Genomic DNA, 13,399 nt, shown 5'->3' on the forward strand with positions numbered 1-13,399 from the left:
ACTCAGTAGATTTGATGACCACATGAAACTGAGAGGAAATGACTGATTCACCAGAAGGCTGTGAACCATCCGGATGCTTGACAGGCTGGGAAGGTGGGCTGACTGGAAACTCACAAAGTCCAACAAGAAGAAGTGCAAAGTCCTGCACTGGGGAGGAATAATTCCAGGCACCAGTATGTTCTGAGGGGCACCCACCTGGGAAACAACTCTGTAGAAAAAGCCCTGAGTGTCCTAGTGAACACCAAGTTGAACAGGAGTCAGCAACACGCCCTTCCACTAAGAAGACTAATGGTATTCTTGGTTGCATTAGGCAAAGTACCAAGATCCTTGCCTCCCACTCAGCATTGCTGAGGTCACAGCTGGAGTGCTGTGTCCAGTTCTGGGTCCCCTAGTACATGATTCTGTGAAGAGACTGTCTTCTAGAAGGTTTAGTTTGTAAGCGTGTACATTTTTTTCAGTTGTCTTTAGAGGTAATATTTAGCTTCCCAATCTTGGCTGACTAAGTTCTATACAGCAGATGGGAAAATCATTGTGAAAAACATCTGCTGGGTATTGTCTTTAAGGATGAAATTGTTTTTACATCTAAAAGTATTTCCATCTGCATAAAATATAAAATTCAGTAGAAAACTGTTAAATATGTATAAAAATTCCTCACAGCAGCAGTCTGCAATCATTCAGTCAGTGTAGAATAGTCTCAGTCATGCACAAATTGTCATCAGGTATCTCCAAGGGTCCTGCTACTGCCACGGCTAAAGGATGAACATACACAAGTATTATGGTGACTTTACATACAGAACAGGCAAATTTTATGGATAATTACTTTAAATGATTGGGGAATCTGCATCCAAGCTGAAGTGGTAGAATTATCTTGGTTATATAGAGTGCTAATTATCTAACTTCTTTTATTTCTCCTGGCTATTTGTTGTTTCAGTAGAACAACAAATTCAAATGATTTAAATGAAGTAGAACAATAGTGCTGGTAGTACTAATGAAAGTAACATAAAACATTGTTCTCCATCTTAGGACACAAGTAGGAATAACCCCAAATTTGACAACCTATACTTAGCACAAATAGACTTCTTTGCATTAATTGAAAAATTGAAGAGGCAAACTTAATTTGTATTGCAAATGCTAAAATGCTTTTGCCAAGCCTTTATGTGAACACAATAGTTTTGTCAGAAACTATTAAAGTGTAAACTGTAGCTAATAAATCCTTAATATTATTCTGAGAAAATGAACTCTTCCTTAATGAGGGCTCTGAATACTGCCTCATTATTTGTCACAGTGTTGTGTTTGATTAAAAGATAATGAGATCTAGGAAAAAAACTCTTTGGATTTGAGTTGCTATTACAAATCAGGATACCGGTCTTATAAATCTATGTTAAGTGCACTTAACTAAACTAATGTTTCAGAAAGACAGCAAGCACTAACTTCATCTCTCATTTGGACTGAAAGGTGCATTTAAAATACAGCACCTGCTTAATTATTTGACTGGCTCCTACATGATGTAATGCTACTCTTCACCACATGACTTAATAAATACCTTGTAAATAAGATGTTAATGCTATATCTGAAAAATAAAAGAGAAAATGAAATAGGAACATTTTAATTCTAAACCACGTGCCTCAGATATTAAAAGAAAGAATATTAGTAAGTGGTTCATAATGTTGGATTAGAAAAATATAAAGATTTGGTTTTGTCTAAAATCCAAACAATCTGCTATAAAAATGCTCTGTATTGAGAATTCTTATGGCACAAAACTTGACTAAATAATTACAAAAGAGAAAAATGGCAACAAAAAATGTATATTTTTATTCTGCTAGAATAGAATAGAAAACATTTCTGCTGACTCAGAAATTCAAGAGACTTCGAAGACAATAACAAGATATTTATTTATGTCTTAAAAATGTTGAGGCATAGCAATATAATATTTATTAAGTGATGTCAAGGGTGTGGTCACCTTAAGCTACTCCGGCCCAGGACAGCTCTACACAGCAGCTCAGGGTCCAGGTTGGACCATTTCTGCTTTGTCTGTGACCCCTATCTGTGAAATGATCATCCTCATCAAGTAATGGACCAATGTTATCTCTGGCCCTCCTTTTGCTGTAATCACATTTGAAGATGCCCTTTTTGTTGTCCCCCACAGTACTGGCCAGCTTCAACTCTAACTGAGGTTTGGCCATATACAGTTTCTCCCGACAATGAATAATGGCATCTCTGTAGTCTTCCCATGTCAACCAACTTGACTACCAGTGGCCATATGCTTTCTTTTTCCACCTAAACTCCCCGCTTACCCAAACCAGCCTTCTGCCTGCATTACATTTGACATTTTGGAAATCCCTGCTCCTGCGCTCTTAAGAGGTGGCACTTAAAAACTGACTAGTTCTGATGGATCTCAATGCCTTCAAAAGCAGTTTCCCAGGGAATCCTGCTAACAAGTTCCCTGATCAGCCTTGAAATCTACTCTCCCCATATCCAGGGCTGAAGTTTTGGTTGTAGTTTTCCTATTATCAAGGATTTTAAACTCAACTACTTCATGGTCACTACGGCCAAGATGGCCACCAATCACCAGCCACTTCAACCACAAGGACCCCCCTCTGTTTACAAACAAAAAATTTAGGACGTCACTGTTTCTAGTCAGCTCCCTTAGTACTTGTACCAGGAAGCTATCACCAAGGTGTTTTAAGGATCTCCTGGATCTGCTTGTATCAGCTCAGTAGTAATCTTAGCTAAAATCTGTCCCATAAGAACAAGGATGGCTAATATAGAGGCATCTATCTCTTAGTTCTTTAAGGAATAATTCATTGATGTCATCATTCAGGCTGGGTGGCCTATAGCAGACTCCACAATGATGCCTGCTTTATTTGCTTTTCTCTTAATCCATACCCAGAGGATCTCATGCATGTCATCACCAGCTGTGAGCTCTGTTCAGCCCAGCTCAGACAGTCTCTTCTGAGGAGCCAGAACCATCCACTGTGACAAACCAGTCACAGAACTCTTCCCACCAGGGTTTGCTTATCTCGATGATATTGCAGCTTCGGAATTGAGCCAAGGCTTCTAGCTCCTCTTGCTTGTTCTTCATGCTGTGTGCCCTGGTGTAGAAACATTTCAAATGTGCTTCATTGTATCCAGCACCTCATGGAGCAGACTGGAAGATCTCACTAGCATACAATTCCTCAGTCTTTGGCATGCCATCCAATCACTTATGGTGAGCTTGGTTTAATACCTCTCCCGCTTTTAACCTAGTTTAAAGCTCTTTCAGTCAGCCCTGCTAACTCCTGTCTCCAGATCCTTTTCCCTCTCTGAGACAGAAACAGCCCATCAAGTACCGACAGGCCTGGTGTTGTGTAGTCCATTTCATGATCAAGAAACCCAAAATTCTGCCATGGCAGCACCAGCCTCAGAGCCATGTATTGATCAGCTGGGTCTGCCCGCTCCTCCCACTGTTGCTCCCTGCTACTGAAAGGTTAGAAGACACCACCTTGTGACCTGATTCTCTAATCTATTGCCCCAGTGCCCCGAAGTCCCTTTTGATTTTCCTTGAACTCCTTTTCACTACTTCATCACTGAAGACATGAGAAAACAATACTGGATAATAACCAGAGGGCTGTCTGTACAGCCTAGTGAGGTTTGTAGTAACATCTCTTACCCGGGCCCCAGGGAGGCAGCAGACTTCCCTATGGATCAGGGTTGGCTGTCATATCGAGCGCTCTGTTCCCCTCAGAAGTGAGTCATCTAAGATAACAACCTTTCTTCTTCATAGAGGTGGTTGTGATACAGGGGACAGGCTGACTAGTCCTAGGTGACCCCTCCAACCTGGATGGACCTTCATCCACATCATCATTTGCCTGTCCTCAAAGTTCCAGAGCCTAGTACCTGTTGCATAAGGGCCACCTGGGAGAGTGAGGTAGGCAGGGAGGGGATTGGCCTGCTGCCCTGAGCAGAAACTTGCTTCCATTCCCTTCTATCCCTTAATTTCCATCCTTTGTGTCTTGTGCTGTGGCTGACACATCTGTCTCAGGGATGGCAGAGTACAGCTCTGCTAGTCAATCTCCTCCAACTCCCGGCTGTTCCCCGTCACCTTCACCCGAAGCTCCGTGCCTGAGCTAAGCAGTTCTTGTACCAGTGTGCACCCCCCACAGGCGTGCTCGCTGCTGCCGTCAGGCACTGTCATACAGCTCGGCCCGAACCCCGTCCTGCTGGCAGCGCTCCCCTGGGCTGCCTTCTGTCGCTGCCGAGAACCGCTGCCTCTGCTCCTGCTCCGCCCACACCTCATCATCCGGTCTCCTGGGAGCTGCCGGTTCCCGTCCCCCCCTGGGCTTTCCCAGCACCGCAGGCCACAGGGCAACACTCCCCGTTTGGCTGCAGGAGCTGTCACCACCAGCAGCTCCTGCCAGGGACTGGCACCGAGATCCCCACGCTTGCTCCAGCAGCTGGCACTGCAGTTTGGGATGCCCACTCTCAGGCGTGACTCCGGGAGCTGGCACCAACCTTCACTCACACGCAGCAGCTGGCATGCAATCATCGTAGCACGCATACGTACGGGAGAGAGTGAACACACCGAGAGTTCAGAAAAGATTTAATAGATTCAGTGAGAAAATATAAGAAAGTGGGAGAATGCTCACCTACACAAGTGCACTGAGCAGCCCCATCTCGCGTGTAATCTGCCCTTTTCTACCTATCCCCATCTTTGTTTCTTGTGCTCCCCCTCCCCCCAGCACAGCTCCATAGGGCTGCAGAGCTCTGCAGTTTCTGCACCCTCCCAGTCTGCCTTCCCCCCTCCAATTAACGTTCTTATCAGCAGCAAGGTTCATCCTTCCAGGAAGTGGTGCCTATAGCTTGTTAGCCCACCAGCGAGTGAGACTGGGAGTTTGCTGTGATTGTGTGTAAGACTGTGTGAATAATTCTCCTTATTAAACCTCTAAGAAATTTTAACTCGTGCAGTGCATACACAGTAATGTTTGATGTCTGGTCTTTTGTAATTGCTTTGGTATCTGATCTTTCAGTCTGGAAATGTTATCTTATAGTTTATGACTGTATGACTAAAAATCCAAGCAGTAGTAACATAACATTTCAAAGCCTTCCTGTGTGCAACTCACCCTGCCCCTACACGCCTCACTCTGCAGTTCTCACCCTTGGCATCACCTGAGCTATGTACTCCTGAGCCTCCGAATCCCATTTTTAATCCTGACCATGACATGCAGGCTGATGTCCCAGCCTAAGTTCAGCCCATCTCTGTCCATGTGCCCCTGCCCAGCCATCTCTGGCAGTGTGTGACCCTCATTACCCTCCTGAGTTCTGCTCTGCTCCCCTTGTTCATTCGCAGCTCCCATGTTGGTGAGGTCCCTGCCCTGCTGGCAGTTCTGTCTGTCACCCCTGGTTTCAAACACATCTCTCTCACAGGACTCTGACAAGCACAATGACTTCAACTGAAAATTTTAATTCCTCCAATTTTCTCCTTGAGACCATTTTGCCAAATTTTTCTTTGACAGTCTGTTTTTATTTCAGGCCTGACATTCCGTGGTACAAGCTGATGACACTGAAAATCATGTTAGATGTCCTTCTTCCACGACTAATTCACAGTGTGATATGACTTGTACAGATGACAGTGTTCCAAGTCTTGCTGGATTCAGTGGAGCAGGAATAAATCTGTGGAACTGTGGAGGATGAGTTCAGTGTGTATGAAGGGAGTATGAAGCCTAAAAATAACGTCTGAACACCTGAACAATGGTATTCGAAATGCAATATTCATTACCTACATTTCAGCAAGGCTTTCACAGTATATAATTTTTTTTAACTAGAAATATATCATCTTTGTCATTAGCAATGTACATAATAAGTATTTATTACAGACTCTCTCTGGGCTGGAATTTACTTTCAGAATGAAAATACGAATGATTTACTGACACAGAAATATACTAATTACTGACAATTTCCTGGAAAACTGGGATAACATAGATCTTTGGTAATGAGATGTTAGCATCTCTACCTCCAATAAGTTTTCTGCTTTAGTATGTGCCTGTGAAGAAAAGATATCAAGTAGAGCCTTGCTTATAATAAATACTGAGAAAGCCAACATGCCTCAAACTAAAAATAGATGTAGTAGAATTTTTGAAAGAATGAACTAGAGATATAATATCAAACTAATTTTAAACTTGAAGGGATCAATACTTGCATAACAAGTAACTCCTGTTGAAAAATACAGTTATTTTCTTTGGAGGCCTGATTTCTTAAAGAGATTTTTTTTCCTCCAGAAATTTATTCTATAAGAATGATTAAGCTTTTCAATTATGAATCAATTACTACTTTCATTATTATTATTATACTTATTATTGAATATGATCTAGCAATTAAGCCCCTCAATATACAACATTGATAATTTACAGAAACTGGCTACTATAAGGACAGATACTTCTCAGACAGACGGACTGCATCAATGATGAATTTTAGTGACCTAATTCCTCAAATGGAACCAAATACACTAAACAGTAATACAGTTTGCCTCCCAGTGGACTGTAGAATTGTCTCAGAATTATCCTGTCAAACTCAGTATACCAAATTAAGAAATACTGACTAGAAGAACAAATTATGGGGAAATATATGTGATACTGCCTGAGATACACTGTGATTTTATAGTGTAAATCATGGATGTCCAACCTTTTGGCTTGCCTGGGCCCCACTGAGTGAAGAGGAATTGTCTTGGGCTGCAAATATATAGGTGCCTCCAAAAGTAATGCCTCCTATTAATTTCTGTGGAAACTACAACAGATACAGTGAGTACAGTAACACTGCTTGATAGAGCAAATTCTCAGCTACAAAACACCATTTTTCAACATAGCCACCACCAGTAGCTCTGCATTTTTATCAGCAATGAATAGGAGCCTGCATGCCATGCCTGTAAAAGCCTGCACCAGCAGAGATGACCCACTGTTACTGTTGCCGAAACGTACCACCCACTGCCTCACTGTGCTCACATCCACTGTTTATTCTCCATCAACATTCAGCAAGCACTGGTGAATGTCAATGGCGGACATTTTTCTACATTGAGGAATTCAGTGACACATCTTTGTCTCATATGCACTTGCATGTCAAATGCCATTCTGTCAGACTGCCCCTTTGTTGCCACCTGTCACATGGCAACAGAATGTAGTGGGATATTGGTGGGAAGGTTCAAGTGTGCTGTTCACAGGACTGTGTCCAGGCAATGTATCAAAATGCATAAAATTATTTGCCATAACTTGAGTCAGCACTGTACTGTTCACTCTCCTTGTCCTGGTTTCAGCCCAGATAGGGTTAATACTGCACCGATGTTTGGTTGTTGCTGGGTGACGGGTGTGTGCCAGTCACCGCCATGATGGCTGGGAGTGGGCTCCACTGTGAGCTATGATGGGCCATGTGCAGCCTGCGGGCTGCAGGTGGGACATGCCTGATGTAAAGGCTAAGGTGGGGGAAGCATGGGGTCCTCAGCACTATCTCTGTATTTTACCCAGTACCTGCTAAAATGTATAAAAAAGGTAAAAGAAGACGACGATTTTAGGTTGGGGACAAGAAAACAGAGCTTCTTTGTTCCTGTATAATTCTCTAAACATCTGATTACTTAAACATCCTCATTGCTACTTTATAGCTCAGAAAGTTTATAGCTCTTGCATCTCTTTCAGTCCAGTGTCAGAATTTCAAATTAAGAGGTGAAATGCATGCTGCACAAAACAACCCATGTTGAAGTGCTGTATCATTCTCCTGGGCAAGGCTATTTCCATTTCCTGTGAGGATGAGCTAACCAATAGGCTAAGGACTGAAAGAGCTAACATAATCTCCTCGCCCTAAAGGAAAACAGTAGCTGCACTTCCATAAGAAGATCAACACCATCAGTGTCAAGTGTGCTGAAGAGCGTTTTGCTCGTGGATCTTGACCTGGTTTTGATACAAGCCTGTGCTTACAATGCTCAGCCATGGTAGGAGTGGGGCATGCCCAGAAATGTGCCTGTAAGGTCTGGTGAACTAAAATCAGATATGGATATCATTGTATGGAACTGCCATGCCTCCAAGATTAAGCCCTTGGAGCGGAGCTCTGTGCGTTTTTGGCAATGTCTCACTTTAATAGCTTAAACTCATTGTGAAATTCACCTTCATTTCAGAGAAAACACAAAAAAAGCAAAGAAGAGTTCCTGTGACAGAAGATACCTGATTCTGTTTCCTCATTTATGCTAGAAACAGAAGCTGGATTGCAAAATCTCACAGCTAATTAACTTCTTATCTATATGAAATCTTAACAGATTCCCAGCTGCTCTGCTTTTTTTTTTTAATCTGCTTTTTTTTTTAAATTATAAATATATAAGCTGATGTATTTTACTGCTTTCATATGGCAAATAGTCTGTATGACCTTTTTTAAAAATTCAAATTTTATCGGCTTCCTTTAAGCCATGTTATTTTCTCTTTGCTTTGAGCACCTTTGTACTCATTTTAGTTAATTAGTCTTTGAAATATGCAGAATCAACTGAGCGATTATGTCATTGTTTTATATTAATTTAAATCCATTTAAGGTGGCAATACTACTTCAAATTTCTGAGAGCTTTTTGCTTGCCCAAAATGTTTTCTCCTGCGCTGACAAAAAGAAAACAAAAGAACCCCTCCTCTCCCCAACCCCTCCCAAAAAATTAGACACTTGAACAGATGGAGGTTTGAAATGTCTTTTTTTTTTTTTCACTCAGGTTAATGTGTCTCAGATCACTTCCTTGAGGTGGTTCGTTGCACAGCTGTATGACTGCATGTGCCTGCAGTTATGGGTGGAGAAATAAGCACCCAGGAATGAGGAGGTGGTGGGATGTCTCTTTGATGCTTGAGATGGCTTATGTCTTATTAAACTGGTTCTGAAATTGCAGTGTAAAGCTGCTCCATTTAAACGTCATAGCCAGCATCTATTTCTACAGTTTATCAGAATCTACAAAAGCAAAAACAGGTATAGGAGAGGAATTCAGTTACACAAATATAGTTGTCACTAAAATGATCGCACCATTATCCACCATTATTAATTTCTGAATGGATTTTGCTCAAAAAACACACATACCTGAAGTTTAGCAGGCAATTGATCTCTTTTGTTGTCTAAGAATACCTGCAACTTTAATAAACCTCCTCATTTGATAAGAAGGAACAATTTTAAACCAAAAGAGGGGAGATTTAGATAAGATACTAGGAGGAAAATTTTTGTTGAGAGTGGTGAGGTACTGGAACAGGCTGTCCGGAGAAGCTGTGGATGCCTCACACCTGGAGATGTTCAAGGTCAGGTTGGATTGGGCTCTGGGCAGCCTGATCTACTGCCTGATTTAGTGGCTGGCAATGCTGTCCGTGGCAGAGGATGATCTTTATGGTCCCTTCCAACTCAAAGCATTCTATGTTTCTATGATAAAAATTAGAGCTTTTTTTTTTTTTCCCAGCAGGTTACATATGAAATTAGTTACTCCTCCCATTCATGATCATTTGGTTAGTAGCACCTGCTCTGTGTTTTGGGAGAGTTTAATGAGTATGTTTACAACCATAACATCTACTTAAGCATTCCTCTTAGTCTGACCCACTTTCTTGGCTTCCAGCTGAATGGCATAGGATGTTTCTTTTTAAAAGAATAAGAAAGATACAGCCCAACCCTCCATCAAAGAAGTACACTGCTTTCACTGTAAATATGAATACATAAATATAAACTTATATACCTGTTTTACTGTGTAGAATTCAAAGAATGTTCTTCTGAAATGCTAAGTTTTTCTATGTGCAGCTAAGTAGTCCGAATAAACTGAATGCTTTCTCTAATAAAATGTATAGGGCAAGTGAGAGCAGAAAGCATTTGCAGATATTTATTTGAGTGAGTGTGAGTCACCTGGATAACATTTGAAATCATTTGTTTCAAATAAAGGGAAAAGACCACAGTAGAAGCAATTTTTAATCATAGAATCTCTAAAATATTTAAGAAAGGATATTTTTGTGAATGGCTATGCTATTTAGAACCTCAGTCTAAGCATATCTGTGTCCATCTTTGAACCTTTTCAGAGTTCTTCTGCTGATAAAAATTGCAGTCATCCATTACTGGAAAAATGCTACTTAATTGCAGGAAATGGAGATTACACGTGACAGTAAGTTTAAAATTTATCATAAAATGAGACATTCTACTGAAACATGTTCATGTTCATTGAGTCCGTGCTTTGCATTCTTCACATTCCAGGTAGGCCTCTACTGGGATACTAGGACACAGAAGCTGCCTTCTAAGGAGTACACTCAGCTCATTAGGTACTGAAGAAGCTTTACTGAATAAAGCCTATATAGACATTTCTTTCTGCCTGTTACCTTTTCCCTTGCCTCCAAAAATTGTCTACGTAACCAGACAATGAAATTGAATAATAGTGAATATGTAAAGAAGAAAAATGCAGGCTGAGAATCCAATATCCCAAGAATATGTGCTTCCAGAGTGTACCTTAGTCCATGGAGATGATCTTCCAGGTCAGTTCACCCAAAATAATTGTTCATGTGTACCAATATCACTTGGCAAAGTAAATCAAAGCTCATAATTGAAATTTGAGATGTTAGTATTAAAGCATATCTCTGATCCATAATTCTAGAGTAGATGCACCCTAAATACTGTGAATGAGTGTGTATCATATAATGATCTTGCACTGCTGAGTATTGCATTCACTATTGTGCATTCACTAAGGTCTCTAGGTCTCTGCCTGTAATCAGCTGGGCATCTCTTTGTACTTGGATTCATTGTTAGCTTCACAGTATGTTAAAATAGTAGGTTGTGAAATATATATTTTCCATGAATACTTTCTAGGTTCTTCCCTTGTCTGCAATTGTAGAAGCAATCATTTGTGGTTGCTTGAATAGATGTGATTTTCGCCTATCAGTTCTTCACACAGCAGACTACATCATGCTGTGTCCTGTCAGCATACCGTTGAGAAATGCTACAAAGATATGCATTCACCAGCTGGAAACACTGCATATGCCATGCTTTGAACTCACACTCCAGTAAGGGAAGATAATTTCAGCAAGTTAAGCGTCCGTCAGTCACCGTAATTCCTGAGTCACACAAACCACTTAACCTGTACAACATTTGTCAGGATTAATTGCTTACTCCAGCTGCTTTTGAAGAAAAAAAATCTGAAAGAAGTACTTCTTATGCACACATTTTGCTGTAAAACTGATCAAAACAAAATAAAGCCTGCAACAACAAATCAACACACAGTTTATATTTTAGAATAAATTTATGCAATTATGTCAGGAAAGCATTATGTGCAATGATCAGGTATCTAAGCCTCTGGGAACTCCCTGCCAACCCAGGACAAAAGCTGTGCCAAAATTCCCTCCCTGCCCTACGAGCATGACAGAACTGAAGTCAACATTCCTTTCTCAGGCAAGTTCATAAACATCAGTCGGTACAAGCTGTATTTTCATTTTATGGACATGACATACATCAAGTTGGAATATAAATACCAGTGAGAAGAGACTGGTAGCTGAGCTGAGTCATCAAACAGATGATTAGCAACAGCTGCATCTCCTGTTTTGAGTGTAATGTGCAGAAGGTGAAGGTAGAATTATGGTGGAAAGAAAAGGGTGACAAACAATCTACCATCTCATTTTTGCCTCTCCATTTATGTAGGCAAAATCTATGATCAATCCTATCAAAATGGTCTCTACATTTATTGTGTTTATCCTTGGTTTACAATTTATTTCAGCCTGAGGACAATATAGGTTTTAAGGCATGCTTACATAGAGTATTTTGCACAGACATTAAATTGTGTCAAAACATACTTTGGAGTTAATGGAGTAAAACAGAATTGATACACCTAAAAAGTATATACTACATTGTAGTTTTTATATTCCAGTCAAAGTTTGTCTTCCTCCGTGAAATCAGAGATAGAGTAATAAGGTGGAATGGCAACAAATAATTACTAATCCCAATGTACCTTGTGAAAATGGACAGAGATTGGTGTAATGGTTATTGAGCTACAAAAGAGGGAAAGCAGCTGCTTGCACCAGTTCCAGCCAAAGAGGCTTTGCAGAACATGGAGAGAGGGTGATGGGAGAGCAACAAAACATTAAGGACCAGGAAAGAGAGGAGACAGAATGACATGACAGCAGGTAATGCCTGGGATGGAGAAGGAAAACAGTGAAAGAAATGACACGTTTAAAGAACAAACTTAAAACAATAAATGTTTCACATTCCCCGACGATACACAAGAGGTGTTTTGTTAGGTTAAATGGTATTTGCTAGAGAGGGACTGGGCAGTGAGACTGAGGGACTGGCAGCAGGGGGCTTCTAACAAGTTCGCTGGAGGGAGCAGGGTCCCAGCTGGGAGCTCTGGAAGTGATCTCTGCCTTGTGGTGTTATGTACTGCACAGTGCAGGAGCTACGTGCAATCTGAACCTGTCTCTTTTATGGTATTATAAATTGGTTTCATTTAAATATATATGCTAACACTAGGAAGCAACCTCAACTAGTTAGTACACAGAATTTAGTCATGCCGTTGACCCAGTAACAAAAAAAGTATAAGTCTGATTTTAACATAAGGTTACCAAAGTATGTTGAGATCAGGAAGATTCACTGCATTCTGTATTTGACAGATCCTTCTAAATGCCAGTTTACGAACACAGCTTTTAACTGGAAATTTGTAGCTCTCCTTATGATAATTTTGCTCCTTTAAATTTCCTTTTCCTCTGAGGAAAGTACAGATCAGACTTGCTTCCACAGACCTTCTCTAAGTTCTGTCTTGGCATGCTGACAAATGCTGCTATGTGCAAAGAAAGGAAATGAGCGGTTGAGATGGCAAAAGGAGTAGGTAAGACATCAAGACAGATGTTTATTTACCATCTGTACTATCCTTATACATCTAATAGTACAATGAAGTGGGGACACTGCCCTTGACACCAGGCAGGAACTTTTTGCTGCATATCAGCTTGTATTCACTTGGATGTTTAGGTTAGGTGGTATGATATCACCCTTTCATCTATAATGCCCATTTCCTCTCCCCTCCCCTCCCCTCCCCTCTTTTCCTTTTTGCAACAACTACCATGTCATTCTCAGCAAAAAAAATAAAAATAATAATTACATGATTGGCCAAATGTAGTACAAATGTACACTGATTTTGTCAAATTGTTACAGATAAGAAAAAGATTCTGAGAAATACTGAATGTTGTTTTTATTCTGAAAACATTTAATTAGGGCCAAAAAAATACAAATTCTCCAATTCTCACAGCACATCTGCAGTGTTATTTAGGATATTTTAGGTTTTAGTTGCTGTAGCTCATCCTAGTTGGCAGCTTCTGCAAGGGATCATTCAGCAGCTAGAGAGAGCCTGATGGCACTGCTTACAGTCTCTGTTATAGTTGCAGTATCACCCATGCATCTGTTGTAAGGAGGA

At 40.8% G+C, this 13,399-nt stretch overlaps 1 long non-coding RNA gene across 2 annotated transcripts; it reads left to right on the forward strand.

The window, feature by feature from the left end:
• LOC110394865 lies at window positions 7,307-10,329 on the forward strand. 2 transcript variants are annotated; one of them, XR_002435983.1, is made up of 3 exons: window positions 7,307-7,514; window positions 10,035-10,117; window positions 10,207-10,329. It is a non-coding gene; the product is annotated as an uncharacterized LOC110394865 (long non-coding RNA). The 2 variants fall into 2 exon arrangements; XR_002435982.1 differs by having other exon boundaries at window positions 7,310-7,443.

Source organism: Numida meleagris, chromosome 2 (genome assembly GCF_002078875.1).
Source record: "Numida meleagris isolate 19003 breed g44 Domestic line chromosome 2, NumMel1.0, whole genome shotgun sequence".
Lineage (NCBI taxonomy): Eukaryota > Metazoa > Chordata > Aves > Galliformes > Numididae > Numida > Numida meleagris.